Source organism: Lemur catta, chromosome X (genome assembly GCF_020740605.2).
Source record: "Lemur catta isolate mLemCat1 chromosome X, mLemCat1.pri, whole genome shotgun sequence".
NCBI lineage: Eukaryota > Metazoa > Chordata > Mammalia > Primates > Lemuridae > Lemur > Lemur catta.
Genome location: NC_059155.1, coordinates 12,783,456 through 12,800,065, shown reverse-complemented (window position 1 = coordinate 12,800,065; position 16,610 = coordinate 12,783,456).

The window sequence follows — 16,610 nt, the reverse complement described above, 5'->3', positions numbered from 1 at the left end:
GTCTTGTTCATTTTTTTCTGATATTAGTATAGCTGCTCTAGTTTTCCTATGGCTACTATTTGCATTATATATATTTTCCATCCTTTTACTTTCAACCTATTTTGTCTTTGAATCTAAAGTTCACCTCATGTAACACCATATATTTGGACCATTGTAAAAAATCCAGTTTGACAGTGTCTGTTTTTTTATTAGATTGTTTAATCTATTTACCTTTAATGTTATTATTAGTAGAGCTGGATTTAGGTTTGCCATCTTACTTTTTGTCTCATGTCTTTTTTCCCCCTGTATTCCTACTTTCCTGCTTACTTTTGCATTGAGTAAATATTTTTTAGTGTAGCATTTTGATTTCATGAATGATACTTTCACTATTTTTTGTATTTTTTTAATTGGTTGCTCTTAGGGTTTGCCGTATTCATCTTATTAGAATCAGTTTCCAATTTATACTAGCTTAATTCTAGTAATATGTAGAAATGTTACATCTATGTAACTCTATTTTATCCCTTCTTATGGTATTGTTATTGTATCTACCATTGTTACCAACGTAACTGTACATTGTTATAACCATTACTTTACCATCTATTGTCATTCCCATAGCCAATTATAGCTATTCTCCCACTCACTTCCATTGAAATGTTATTAGTAAATATATATTTGTAAATATATTACATTTCTATATGTTATAGGCTCCATAAACATTACATACATATTATTCTATACAATTGTTTTTTAAATCAGTTAAGAGAAGAAAGGATTAAAATATGCAATAATAGCATATTTTATAATTACATAATTAACTTTACTGGTGTTCTTCGTTTGCTCATGTGGATTCTGATTACTATCTGGGGTCACTTGCTTTCAACCCGAAGTATTTCTTCCCATAGTAAGCTTTCTTATTAAAGTATTGCTTGTAAGACAATTATGCTCTTAGTTGTTATTTATCTGGGAAAGTTTTTATTTCACCTTTGTTTTTGAATGATAGCTTTGCTGAATATAGGAATATTCGTTGACAGCTTTTTTTTCTTCTTTGAGCACATTGAATATGTTACCCCCACTGCCTTCAGGGCTCCATTGTTTCTGCTGAGAAGTTAGCTATTATCTTATTGGGGTTATTTTGTAAGTAATGTGTTGTTCTTCTCTTGCTGCTTTCAAGATTTCCTTTTCTTTGACTTTCAGCATTTATACTGTGATGTTGGTGGGTCTTTTAGTATTGATCCTACTTTGAGGTCATTGAGCTTCCTGGATGTGTAGGTTATTGCTTTTCAATAAACTTGACAAGTTCTCAGCCATTATTTCTTCAAACATTTTTCTCCTTAATTCTCTTTCTCCTCTCCTTTTGGTATTGTCGTTATGCATGTACTGGTGTGCTTCATGGTATCCTGCATTTCTCTGAAGTTTTGTTAATTTTTTTCACTCTTCTCTCTGTTCTTTGGTTTCTATAATCACTATTGATCTATCTGTGATTGTGAAGTTTGCAAATTTCTTATTTTGACTGCTCAAATATATTATAAAGCTCAAATATATATTATAGAGTTTGTTTTTATTTCAGTTATTCTATTTTTCAACTCCAGAATTTCCACTTGATTCTTCTGGAAAATTTATATCTCTTTATTGATATTCTTCATTTGATGTGATATTGTCATCACATCTTTCTTTACTTCTTTAATCACACTTTCCTTTAGTTCTGTAAAAATATTTATAATGGCAACTTTGAACATTTTTCCCATTAAATCAACATTGGGTCATTCTCACAGGCAGTTTCTGTTGCCTGTTTTTTATGGTACATGGGTCATATTTTTCAATTTCTTTGCATGAATGTGTCTTAATTTTTTGTTGGAAATTGGACATTTCAGATAAAATATTATAGCAATTTTGGGTACTGCCCTCTCCTCCAGAACTTACTATTGTTATTTGCTTGTATATTTGTTTAGTTACTGACTGGATTACTTTAGTGAAGTCTATTCTCTGACTCCACAGTGTTAGGTATTAAGTCTTCGATACTGCTCCTCAGGAAGGCACAGCTTTGAGTATGCTCACAGCTGCAATCAGTGTTATGGCAGGGCTCTAGTGTACTCTTTTGCTGACCACACCCAGCTGTTAAGCTCCACTCATTGCCTGCTGACTATCCTATTATTTACAATGATGCCCCAGGGCATGAATTCCTCTAGGACTAACCTAATTGGAATAATTTCTGAGGTCAGTGTTTGCTATTAGTTCTGACCCCGTTATGGTTCTCCCAGCTGTCTTCTTTCCCAGATCTCTCCTGAAAACTAGCTGAGCTACGGTCTAGGTTGCATCAACACTAGATCCACAAATATCCCAATTCTCTTCACTACAACCTCTGCTGTTTTTAGGTTTAACCTTCTCCATACTCTGTTGCAAAGGAAATCAGTTCCTTAGGGAAGAGATTAGGAGCTATCTATTTTATGACCTGCTTCTTCCCCCTCCTCAGGAAAATCTCTGAGCATGGGCTCTTGGAGTAGGGATAGTGGTAAGCTTCTTTCAGTGACACCTTACTGTAGGAGCTGTGCTCAGTGTTCAGTGCAGGAGGGTGGCAGTAACTGAGGTCCTCTTGGCTTGCCTCTCCTGGTGTGAAATCTCCACCTCATGAATTGGGGCAAAGGCTGTCAAGGCCCCGGTATTCTCAGCATGACATGTCCAAGGTAGAGCCTTTGTTCCACAAGTGGGGGTTGAAAAGAAGTGAGCCCCCACCTCTTCACCACACTGCCCGGGACTTAGCCTCAGCAACAGGCCACTGTGGCAGGATGAGAAAACTGACATCCTGCTTTTCTTGGGAAGTAAGTCCTCCAGCTGAGACCTGGGGGAAGAGGGAGCTCTGTATTCTTGCCTGCAGCTGTTTTCAGTAGAGTGTCCTCTTGCTGAGCTGAGAGTACAGAAGGAGAGAGCAGTCTTAGTTCACAGACTTTCTCACCAAATTTCCTTGATTTTTCTTGAATAATTTTTTCTTCATTTTCTGTTTGCCCTTATGACCATTTCCAGAGGCTTTAAATAATTGTTATTTATTTTATATATAATTTTCACAATTTTAATTGGGAAAAGGGTCAGTGGAGCTACTCACACTGTCACACTCCAATTATATTGAATTACAGTTCTAAAATTATTTTTAAATCATACCTGTGATAATAAGTTTCTTCATTAATGCATTAAATGGTAAGATACAGTGACAAATCTGATAAATGCTATTATTTAAAAATAGTGATGAATATAAACTGTATTTCAAAATATCTGTAAAAGGTAACATATGCAAATATCTGTGATTATTACTGGAAACAAATTACAGATATGGTTAATACTACTGTACTTTGTTGCCTACATTCCTAATTAAAGGAACTGTTACATTTCAATGAGAAATTAGTGAAAATGAAGATGTAAGTATTTTCCTTACACAGTCATGGACCTCCTGAATTATATTTATGGACATTTTGGGGGAATCCATGGGCCCCAGGTTCAGAACCTCTGTTTTAAATTCTCCTTGGGATGGAAAGAAAGGGTGAGAAGTCCTAATGAACCTCATCCTATTCTATGATCAATAAAGCACAACTAAAGCACAGCTAAGATTTAAGCCATTGCAAAATCTAAATATGTTTCTTCACAGTTTCCCTAACCTCCACTGCTTCTTCATCTAAACAGCTAAAACCATTATCTATATTTTAATCATTTCTTCACTACTGTGTTTTTTCTCCTTCATATATGACCCATCTTCTATCTCTAAAATGGCTCAATATGTTTCTGCTAAAATTCTTCATTCTTGTTACCATGGTCACCTTATGCATTCCCTCTTCAGACCTCTGCACTGAGTCCCAAATTGCTTGCTATCAAGAATGGAACCTTATTATCTTTATCTGAAAAGCTCACTGTCACATCACTTTGTCTCCATCTCTTGTATATTCTCCTCTCACAAGGATTGGCCCAGAATGTGACATGTGCAGTCCAGGGCTGTGAGCTGAATGCACTTGTCAGCCTCTGTTTTCTCAATAGAAAGTCCTAGCACTAGGATCCAAGGGGAAGATAGTTCTGTCACAGGCTCAAGACAAACTCAGACTGCCATTCTCCTTTGTTACTTTGGGATGTCACTATTATTTGGGAGATTCTTATCCTGATCATTTGCTAAAACTTCCTTCATCTATCTAATCAGCTTCCTCCCTCTCCCTTTTCAAATCCTGCCTAAAAATGTCTCTGTTTTTGAAAGTGTATCCTTCACGTTCTTTCATTTCTGGAGAAAATCCGTGATTAACTCATAAATCCAACTGTCAACACCTGTCCCCAGAACATTTTTCTAGTCCATCCCTATGCAACAGGCAATTCCAACTTGTAGGAGCCTACTTGGTTCCTTTCATAAAATTGCAAAGTTAATGGAAGTCTGCATATATGTACTGCTTTCTCAGACCATTTGATTACATGTCAATCTCTTAATGACTCTTTCACTCTTTAGCCAGACTCTGTGGCAATACTACAGGAAGCTGTCTTTAAGTAGAGAAGATAACATGCATAGGTAAACGATGGGAGAAAAAAACAATGAGCAATTCTGTTTAGCCTTCAACAGGTAATGTTATTCTTTATTTCTTTAAGTAAAGGCTTCTACAGGCAAAATGCCATTATTAGGAAACATGTAGCATAACAGAACCATTTCCGTGCCCAGATAGATGACTCATGGTAATACTGTTTTGTTTATCATTTCGTTTTAAAAATTCTCTACAGTGATGACTCTGTACACAAAGACTCTTATTCCCCCTACCCGTACATGCAATAGTCTCTTTCTATAATAAAAATGCCTGATCCTGTGCTGTTTTGCATTATGTTCAGAAGTGGAAGAGAGTTAAACTAAACTGCAAGTAGGCTCTTTAATGCTCATTTGTACTGGTATCAAGTAGAAATTTCCATTCAATTACTCTTATCTTGGCATTCTTAGAATATTTCCCAAACCCCCACTAAATCACAATCTCACACACACACACACACACACACACACACATCCAACCTAACCTATCAAACCACTGAAATCAAACAAAACAAATCCTAAGATGGATGTTGTATACATGATAATTCTCACATTTCTCTTCTGGTTTCAAAAGATTTTTTTCACTTGCTAACTCAGTATATAGACTGGCTTTTATCTCTGGTATCTGCAGACTAGAGTGGGAATAGGGTTTTAGAAAAAGCTCCAATAAATCTAAAATCTGCTTTAATAAACTAGTTGGAGATCCTCTGAACTCAGTATAATAAGGTAAAATCAGTGGGTGGGAAGAAAGAGGGGGAGAGTGGCAGGTTGCCTCTATCTTTTTAGACATATTGAGTTTTACAGTCTGACAGAAAATTGCAGAGATGTCCAGCAGGATGTTAGAAGTTCGGTATATCTATATAACACAAGTTTTACATTTTACACTAAAACACCAGACTCACATTTTTAGTTACTCACAGTGTTGATCAGCGTAGAAAGCTTTACTTGAAAACTTGTAATAGAAACAAAATGTGGAAAAAATGAGTTAATGAATTTACTATTATTTTCTTGTTTACATCATTGACCTTGGTTCAGTCTTTGGCCTTTAAAATATATAAGTTTGAAAGCATTTGGCTCTAAATAACATATTTTTGGTCCTCGTGTTGTTTTACATAACAAAATGTTGACTTACATCTATAGTGTCATGACATCATGAGAAGTACTCCATTTTGTCTCTATTTTCTAGAAGCAACAATCATCATCTCTGTTTTTTTCCTCATCTAAACATTTCCTCTAAATTCTAGAATTCAGCTGCCTTTCCAGGAAGTTGAAATCTGAAGTCTGCCCTCTTACAGATAAAAGAGAAGGATGTTTAATCATCTTTGAGAATTAAGCATACCATATTTCTAATGATACCAATAAAGTCAATAAAATTGGTTAATTTAATTGTCTCCCTTCCAAAAGAAATGTCTCTAGTACCCTCTTTACACATCTACCATTACCTGGGTAATTTAGTCAAAAAGCTTCTGCTTTTACATGAATTATCTTGGATTGTTATGTGGTTGTTTTCAGTCTGAATTGTCCAGATTGATACAGTGTAGATCCATGAAAGAAAAGCAGGCTGGCTTCAAATAGATGTGGGAGTGGGATTTTATGCATTAGTTACATGTCATTCATCTCTGCTGCCTTTGATGTTTGCAAAGAATACCTTTTGTGGAGAGCACAGAAGACATGGTACATAGAAGCACTTAGGGATCTTTACACCCAAATCTAAATGATAATAACGGGACACAGGTTACTCTACAGGCTTTGATGAAGAAGTGCATATCCAAGACCAAATATTTTAGTGATTCTAGCTTCACTCCTATGTTGGTTACTTTCTAGAAACATATTGGATATCTTTGCAACAGATATTATGCAAAATGTTAGCCATGAGTGAAAATTAAAAACAAAACTTGTCTAATAAGTAGATTAAAAATAAGATTATCAGATAGTCCAAACTGGTCCAGCCTATATCATCTTGGTATAGGCTATCTTTCAGTGAGTAGTCAAGTAAACATGAAAAGTCCCACATTGGGATCTAGTCAAGAGCCAAGTATGCTGTATCTAGTTAAAGATAAGCCATGAACAGCTTTGGAAGGTTTTGTAAATTATAATACTTAAGTTAAACTAAGAAAGATACTTTTGTGAGCAACAATATGTAAACAAAGAATTCACAAGTGTTCTCTATGGATTCTGAGCCCCCTGATCCTAGACTTGTAAGGGAATTTGGAGGCTTAGGTCAAGATTGGTGTTCCCTCTTTGGACTGGAGTTAAGTGAAAAGAATGAGCACAATCCACCCGAGTGTCCGGTAATGCCCCTGTAATTCTGCAATACTTGCCAGACTCAGCCTGGAAACCATACAAAATATTAAGGAATTGTCTTGTCCTGTCAATTTGGCTAATTGTGACTGATCCACAAAATGATAGCTTGAATTCAAGAGCAGTTTTTATTTGCTATGCTTCCACATCACGAGCAATTCCACACTTGATAAACCATACCTTCTGAAATGTAGTTTTCAAATGCATACACATCTCCCAATAATACTACACTAAAGAATGTTATATGCAGTCAGCTGATGAATTGGGAATGACCTGAGCAATGTATACTGTTGGTTAACACTAGAAACCATAACTGATATTAAAAAAAGTAGTCAGATCCAGCCCTGGAGTATAGAAATACTCTGATGAGTAGTTATTTGGAGAATATTTTTCATGAAATAAAGAATGGCATTTTAAAGCCAAGCTAGGGGTTGAATCAGATTGGAAAATATAACAAATGTTCAATTTGTTCAGGTGCTCCTAGAGATTGTAAGCAATAATTTTAGCAATAAATAGTAGTTCTATCGCTAGGGTCACATGGTCTTCTAGTTACTTGGCATTTGAAATGAGTGACTGACACTGTTCTTCATCATCCACATCTCTGAGATAGGCTTTTAAGTTGTGTTGAATTGAAGCTTGACTATGAAGATCTTTTAGGAAAAATCTCATCAGCTACTTCTAATATTTATAAGAACATCAAGAGGTAAAAAGTAATAATAGATATGGCCAGCCCCGTCATATCTTAAGAGTGGAGGTAGCCATGTTCAGGCATGGATGCTAAGATGAGATGATGGAGGAAGTGATGACAAATGAAGGCTTTCAGAACTACAGAAATGAAAGACTCAGTTTTACATAGTATAGTGTTAAAATTATCTGCCCTAGTATCCTACTGTCTTTTGTGGCTTTTATACCTACAATTCAATTTGTAACTTGCTCGCCAAATGTAGCTTTAAATTTGAGCTTTCAGAGGAATTTGAAGCTCTCTATTTTAACTTCTCTTAGGTTTACTTTCCATGCTAGGTTAATTTTATGTGTCAGCTTGACTGGGTCGTGGGGTGCCCAGATATATTGTCAAACATTATTCTGGGTGTTTCTATGAGGGTATTTTTGGATGGGATTATCATTTACATTGGTAGACTGAGTAAAGAGATTGGCCCTCCCTATGTGGGTGGTCCTCATACAATCAGTTGAAAGTGTGAATAAAATAAAAATGCTCACCCTTTTGCAAGTAAGAGAGATTTGCTGCCACCTGATTGCCTTTGAACTAGGACATCAGCTTTTTCCTGCCTTTGGACTCAAAGTGAAACATCAGCTCTTCCTAGGTCTCCAAGTGTACTGGCATCAGACTGGAATTACACCATTGGTTTTCCTGGGTTTCCAGCTTGCTGACTTACCCTGCAGATGTTGGGACTTGTCAGCCTTCATAATCACATGAGCCAATTCTTTATTTTAGATAGACATATAGGTAGATAGACAGACAAATGCTCCTTAACTTATGATGGGGCTACATCCTAATAAACTCATTGCAAGTTGAAAATAACATAATTGAAAAATGATTTTAATATGCCTAACTTATCAAACATCATAGCTTAGCTTAGCTGACCTTAAATATACTCCAAACACTTACATTAGCCTACAGTGAAGCAAAATCATCTAACACAAAACCTATTTTATAAGAAAGTGTTGACTATCTCATGTAATTTATTGAATACTGTACTGAAAGTGAAAAACAGAATGTTTGTATGGACACTTAAGGTATAGTTTCTACTGAACACCTATCATGTTTGCACCATGGTAGTCAAAAAATTGTTGTCAACCCATTGGCAGTGAGAGACCATCTGTATATGGAGGAAAAAGCCAAATCACATTTTGAAAGCAGTCAGGCAGGAGCATTATTACCCTCATCAGCTGTACTACAGTGATAAATAGGTTTTTGTGATCTGGCCTGGAGATCAAATCACCACTTATGACATTGTTTCTATGGGAAAACTGCTTTCTCCAAGACATAGTACTCAGATTGGAAACTGCCTGTTGATAGCTAGGAGGTTGTCTACCTATTCCAATGACATCACCATTAGAAAAAACAATCTTGGGAGCTCACGTAGGGAAACTGCTTTCAAAGTCAATTTCCAAACCACCCAAGAAAACTAGCCTTATTGATTTGTAGCCACATCTCAATTTAACCCCAATGTGGCATTACTCATCAGGTTTGGCTTTCTTACTCAAGGGTCTTGGCAACAAATGACTCTTAACTGTTCCCTGAAGTCAATTTCACCTTCACAGTAGAAATATTTTTGGCCCCTGAGGAAATTCCAAAGAATGGATCACAGGCTCTGAAGGTAATATCAAACAGTGTTTCCAAAGACTCTTTTGAACAATGGTAGCCACTTTGGAATAAGTTTATAAACACCAAAGATACCACTTAAAAGGTGTGAGAAATCATTTGCTAAATTCTGATATAATTGTTTGAAATATTTTTTAAGCATAGACTGTATTTTAGAGTGCATACTAGTTGCTTTTTCATGGATTGATTTATTGTCAGTCCAGCTAGATTGTAAGTACTAAAAGCATGGGACTGTGGATTCTTTGTAGTCCTTTCTGTGGCCCTATTTGGTGCCTTGGAAAGAGTTGATACTTAATGAATATTTTAGGTTGATAATCAATATGGATGCATGTTCTCTTGAGTCTGGTATTTATGATCTAGGCATGTAAATAGTAGTAAATCTCATTTGGGCTGCTTTAAACAGAACATAGTGTAATAGAAAAAGCTTGCAAAATATAGAAGGAGCATATAGAATGGATGATGGCATACTGCCAAAATTAGCTTTTAACACAAACCAAATGGGAGAAAATAGAGAAGACCCTAGAAGATGGAAAGATTAATCTCATTTTTTGAGCATAAGAACAGAAAGAACTACATATTGAAACTTAAAACTCGGTCTGATAGTTTGGGCCTAACTCTCATGCTACAAATGACTACTTTTCTCCCTCAATTCTCAAGCTTTTCCAGACCCGCCCAAATCCTACCCTGCTGACTACCTCTACATATGACATTTAATTTATCAGCTCTTACTCTAGAAACTTTGCTGGAAATGGCTCCAGGTCTCAAAAACAAACTTACTATCTTATTGTCAATTTCTGGAGTTTGTTTCTAAATTGTCCTGAATATATCCCAAAGAGTGACATTTTCCTAATTTATAAAAAGTACACCAAAATTAGGGTTAATAAAACTGGTATGTTAATGAAAAAAATTCCACAGATTGATATTTTAATATCTATGACATATTTTTAAAACATGCAAATGAAATCTGGGTTGTTATTGAAAAGATAAAATGATAAATGATGATGTTGGCAAGAACAAGAGTACGAATATTCATGAAGAAGGATAAGCATATATTTCCCTAAAATGTAGTGCTCTTCTTCCCAGAGGAGGCCATCTGGACACTTTGATTGCTAGTTAAAACCAATTAGCACAAAATGGGGATACTACCTTATTGGGTTTCACCACAAGCCTTCTGGTTTCATCCTTAATCTTATGGTTTCCTCTTAAATGTTTTCTGTTAACGGTACAAATTGAAAACAACAACAGCGACAACTCATGTTTAAGCTGAATAGAGTCCACCAGTGCTCAAGCAAGCACTCCTCATTAATATCTATAATCATTTCTTTATCCCAGAGAGACATAGATGGTAACAATTCAAGACTGCTCACGCACACAACTGTTCTGTTGGCCACTGGAACCACCAGGCAGCCAGCTGACCACTTACTCGTTGTCTACGCTGCCCACACTTGAGGTCCTGGGAGTCTTTCAAGTGAAGTAGCAATGGTGTCAGAAACACTGAAGCGCCTGATTTTACACACGTTTCCTCAAAATAAGTTATGATAACACTGGAGTGAAAGAGGCTCACATTGTTTTACAGTTGATCACAAGAACAACACTAACCTGATCTATTTGCATGTTACAATCACAGGTACAAAACTCCAAGTCCCTCAATGCTGCCTATTTTCTCAGTAATTTCATCCTAGCTTCCTCTCCTTAGCTACTTGCCAGTGAAGACAAATTTTCTTCTTAATAAGACATTTTCCTCCTGGTTACTATTCCACCAATCACCAATCACCTTCTCTCATATCTGAGCCATAGTCATTTCTTTGGATAGTCTTTATTAATCTATAAATTAATTTAATCTCTTCTGGAGAAGATAAAAGGAGGCAGGACATAATCACCTAAGTTTTTTTGTTTTTCTTTTAATTTTTAATTAAAAAAATTTGACTTTAGGAAAATCTTCCTCATTCAGTCTCAGTTTCCTCCTCCATGAAGTATACTGATAATAACACCCATCTCACAAGGGTGAAAAAGAAAAACAATATAACCCTCCTATCTGAAATAAACAGGTATATCCAAATTAGGGCTTGACCCTTAAAATTGATCTTTCAAGCAGGATAAAAGGAAGGGAAACTACAGTTACCAGACAAAATATAGCAACATCTAACAGGCAGAGGCATTGGAGGAGGGTGATTTGAAGTGGGGTAATTGAGGCTTTGCTTAATCTCCCAGGATCAGAAGTTTGTATTATTATTATTTTGTGGTAGATATTGGGAGAATAGATTGGGTTGCATAATAGATTCTCACCTGGAATAATAAACTGCTCTTCTAACAAACTTTGCATACCTCTGCACTTACCATATTTGTTTAGAAGTTAAATATTTCCATGTCTGTTTCCCCTATCAGCCTGTAAGCATCTTTAGGGCAGCAACCACATCTTTTCATCCTTGTATCCCAGTGTCTAGCAGTGTTTGGCCTACTAGAATTGCTCAATAAAATGCCTGCTAAACTAAAAATAATAAGGATGATTTTGTGTTTTAAATTTAAAACCCTTAAAATCCCGGTAACTTCTGGATGTAATATACTACGAGTTGACCCCAATATGAGTGAGAATTAGAAAGATTAGAGTGAATTAGAGAGATTCACTTTTTGACTTTTAAAAGGTACCAAAGTACCACAGGAGTGTATATGTTTGTAAATGAGCCTGGATATTATGAAAAAGGAAAGACCCCTAGGTAAAATATAAATACTGAGATGTTGAATACAATGCAAAAGAAAACCACATTATTTCCCAAGCAAAATAAAGACTTTGAGAAATGCTAGAAATCCATGGAGAAAGAAGACAAAACCCCACTTCCCATAGATGACAGACTCCATATCTCATTCCTACAATTTACTTTATTGATAAAAATAAATTCCTTTCATTTCCTTAGTGAAATCTGGTAATCATGGCATAATGCCTGAAAACATTGTGTCTCCCCAAATCAACTGCTCAGCTTTCCCTTGTGATTTAAGCTAATGAGTAGGAAGCAGAACATAATTAACATTACTAACTAATATTTGGAAGGCAGCTATGTTCACCGCTATACCACCAACGCCTTCCTCTAACTAATATTTGGGAAAAAAATCAAGACTGAAAAAACAAGGAACCACCTTTCTTTAAGCTTTATTATCAAGAACAGAAGATTTTAAAAACACCCTTGATGATTATTCTCTAATAGATAGTCTATAGAAAATGCCATTCTGTCTACGCAAATATCAACCAATAGATAAATATACTTAAAGAATGAGGTATTGGTTTCTAATCTTTGGAGTTAGGAAACAAATCAATTACTGCATTAGTTTTCCAGTCTTTTGACACAATTTCAATAGGTTTCCTATTTGCTGTGTAAGTGGACAATTTTGAGAGGAGAAAATATTAATAGCATCTAAGACTCCAAAACCACTTTTAATATCAAGTCTCTTAGAATCTTGGCCCATTAGTTATTGAGAACTTTACCAAACACCAGCTAGTGATTGTGGCTTGCTGGAGTGGGTACAACTTGATTGAAATTGTATCAAGACATGACCACTATCTTATTTCATGTGGGAAATTAAGTACTAGAGACCTATGATATGGTAAATAGGAAAAACAAATATTTTGGTTATTATTTATTGAATTCTTCTGAAGTTTATACTATAGTAGGCACTAGAGTGTCTAAAAGCAAACAAACAAACACCCAAATATGAGACATCCCAATGACTAGTCTCTTCTTGTCTTGATGTAGTTGAAAGAACAGCTCTTTGACCTAAGTTATCACCTCTGACATTTAAAAAAGCAATAAAATGAATCAAGTAGGAATCATAGGCCTGGATTCTAATCCTTAGCTGTATCTCTAACTTGTTTTACCCTGTCTTTTGACCTTTTGGAGACTTGTTTTTCCCATTAGTATACCAAAAACAACATCTGCTTCACAGGATGGGCTTGAAAATTAATAAGATGATGTCTGAGAAGTACTCGAATATCAGGTGTTCTGTAAATTCTAGGTACTGTTATTCAATATTAAAATTCATTACCCTTCTCTGACCCACCTAACTAACCTGCTGCATCTGTGATCTGATCTCAGCACATAGGTGTAAACAAGAAAATGTCAAACTGGATGCCATGTTCTTCTCAGTTTAATCACTCATGGTCAAATTTCATTAGTAACTGGCCAGATTTTGCTTCCTCAATTTTTTAAATTCAGAATGTTGAACAAGTAGAGTTCATTGATTATAAGTTACATGGCCACCATAGGTAGGTATTTTTGCAAATTGCTTGTTCTTGAACAAGCATTCTTAGCCATACTAAGGATGAAGTATTTCTATATGTTGTTTTGAGAAAATCCACCCTTGACCAGATTTTTTCCCCTGCAGAGGAGAAAGGCATGTTTCTAATTCCCAAAAGGAATCTCTTGCAGTAGCCAAAGTACCAGGAAGGAGTTAATGTTACAAGGTTGAAGTTGCAAATGCAGAGATTAACACAATAAAGACCACCTAGGTAATTTCCCTGGTAGTCTTGACCTCTACTCAACAGTTCCCTGGAAGACTTTTTTGTTTTAATAAACTAACAGCTTATGCCCTGAACAACAATGATAAATAATTTTAAGCACATGCATTCCATATGATCTCATTTAATAATACATGTTGAAAATGTTTCTATGAGATAAATGTTATTAGCCTGGTTTTTGAATATAGGAACTGAGGCTAAGGAAGGTTTGATATTTTGCTGAAGCTCATAAAACTAGTAAGTGACAGAGCTAATATTTAACTAAAATTACCTGACTACAAATCTGATCTATTTTACATTATCCTCTGTTAACTGAATATGTAGCTCTTCTGAGGTCCAAAAATAATAATAATAATCTCTTACAGTGGACCTGTAGCTCTTCTAATGAACTAGAATTTTATTCAAATGATTTCTCACCAAAGATTTCTATAAGATTACCCAGTTGGTTACCCAATCTGCTTTGCCCTTAAGAGTCTGTCTTTAATTACCTTCATCAGAGCTATGATTGTAGGACATTAAGGAATACAGCTTTCAAGACTATTTCCCGTTGCTATGCAAAAAGAGCCTTCCATCAACTCAATCACATTGCTTTCTTTGTGCTTCTCCCTCTTCTCTCTATATTTCTTTTTCTCCCTGTGTTTTCATAAATCCTTTTGATTGTTCTCTTCTAGGGCCCTGTCCCTAGCAAAGTTTCCACTTGAAGTGTAGCTATTTCCTATAAGAAATTCCAGGATATGAACATTCATACCACCAAGTACCATATGCTATAGCTCCAGCAAAAGACTTCTCAAAAAAGATAGTGTTTTCTGTTCTGACAATGTTCCTCCTGCTTGGGGAGCCCAACTTCTCCACATATTGGTTTTTTTTTTTTTTATCACTTTAGCGTCTTAAAACACTAATCGTTGCTTTGTCGATAGACTCTTGTTCCCTCCCATTTTGGGGGAAGAGTGTGAGGAAAGAACCTCTGGTGGAAAAAAGGCAAGAAGTTAGCCAAGTAACTAAACTAGGGGAAAGTTGAAGGGGGAAAGACTTTAAGAAAACATTCTTAGTATGGATGGTTAAGTAGCAACAGGGGATAAATGTAGGACACAGGTGGCCAGCATGTGTTTCACGCAAAGGCAATATTATCCAACAGACAGAGAAATTCCTTTAGAATATTGCCGTTTGCTATATAGGGTCAGAGGGCTAAAGGAGAACTTTTCCTCCAGGTAATTGTTTCTATTGTGTCAGGTTGCATTACAGCAAGGAAAGCCTGACTAAAATCCTGCCTGGTTGGTAACAAGACTGTACTCTAATTCTACGGCCACACCAACGAATCCCTATAGCCTGCAACCATAACTAAGTCCAAGGAACAAAAGCATTTCCTGGCACAGTGCCTCCTGGCATACATAATCCACATCCTCCCTTATCTAAAATACAGTCTTTAAACTGACAAGGGTGCTCCATTGTGGATATCAGCTGCTGTATTATTCTAGCAAGTGTAGAAATTCCAGGTGACTCCATTTTGGCTATCTCAGGAACTAAAGAAGACATACTGCTTCCTTCATTTTGTTCTGATGTGTTCTGTAGAGATGTAGCTAAAAAATTATCAACAGATGGCTCTGGCAGAGATGAGTCTAAGAGTTTGGCCATTGATAAATCCCCGTATGAATATCTTTACTATCGATCATTATGGTAATGCCACACCTGCCCATCTGCTTCCAGACTTATAACCCAGGCTCTGTTGCCTATATTAGAAAGCAAAAACCCACCTTGGTTCAACTCCTAACTGTTAGGTTTGCTTAGGGTGAACGCTCTTTAGGCCTCCACCCATCTCCACCCAGATGCTCAAATAAACAGCATTTTGCTACACATGAGGCTTCCTGTGTCTCCCTGTCCGCTCTGAACCTAACATTAACCAACTAGCAGAGATTAGTCTTACGGTACAAATGAGCGCTATGTAGGCACATAGTCATTCATTCATCATCTAACATTTATTAAATAATACCATCTGTTAGCATGTTGTTCTATGTGCAAACAGAGTAGCATCTGGAATTTGAATGTTTAAGTCTTCATCTAAGTCTGAGTGGACACAGCCAGGGCAAGGCTGGAGATGTCATACCATTGCTTAAATCAACAAACTTAACTTATTACACTGAGCACAAAATTACAAAAGAACCAGTCAAAGACCTAGCAAATATTGGCCAGTCTCCCTTAATAATCCACTTCAGTGCATTCTTAGTTGTCTGCATAATTCCTTTATCATGACTTTTTGCTTGAGAGTGTTGAGGTGTGATGGTGACAGTGTGGAGAATGTTCCTGACCACAAATTTCTTATATTCAGCTGGGGAAGGTGTGCCAGCAAAAGATGGTACACTGAGCACATGTATTTACTGCTTTTCATTCCATAGTCTCATTGAAATGACAGAAAACACATTTTCAAAAATAATTAAACCACAACAGGGCTAGAAACAAGAAAGCATTCAGCAATAGTCCAGAAAGTTTGAGGAAACCCTTAAAGATAGAAAGCAGATGGGGCTGGGCGCAGTGGCTCACGCCTGTAATCCTAGCACTCTGGGAGGCCAAGGTTGGAGGATCGCTCGAGGTCAGGAGTTCGAGACCAGCCTGAGCAAGAGTGAGACCCTGTCTCTACTAAAAATAGAAAGAAATTATCTGGACAGCTAAAAATATATATAGAAAAAAATTAGCCAGGCATGGTGGTGCATGCCTGTAGTCCCAGCTACTCAGGGTTGGAGGCTGAGGCAGGAGGATCGTTTGAGCCCAGGAGTTTGAGGTTGCTGTGAGCTAGGCTGACGCCACGGCACTCTAGCCCAGGCAACAGAGCAAGACTCTGTCTCAAAAAAGAAAAAAGAAGAATAGAAAGCAGATGAGATCTGATTAATGGAGGAAATAGAAGAGGGAAAACTGCAATTCAAAATTAGAGTAGTAAGAGTTCTTTCTTC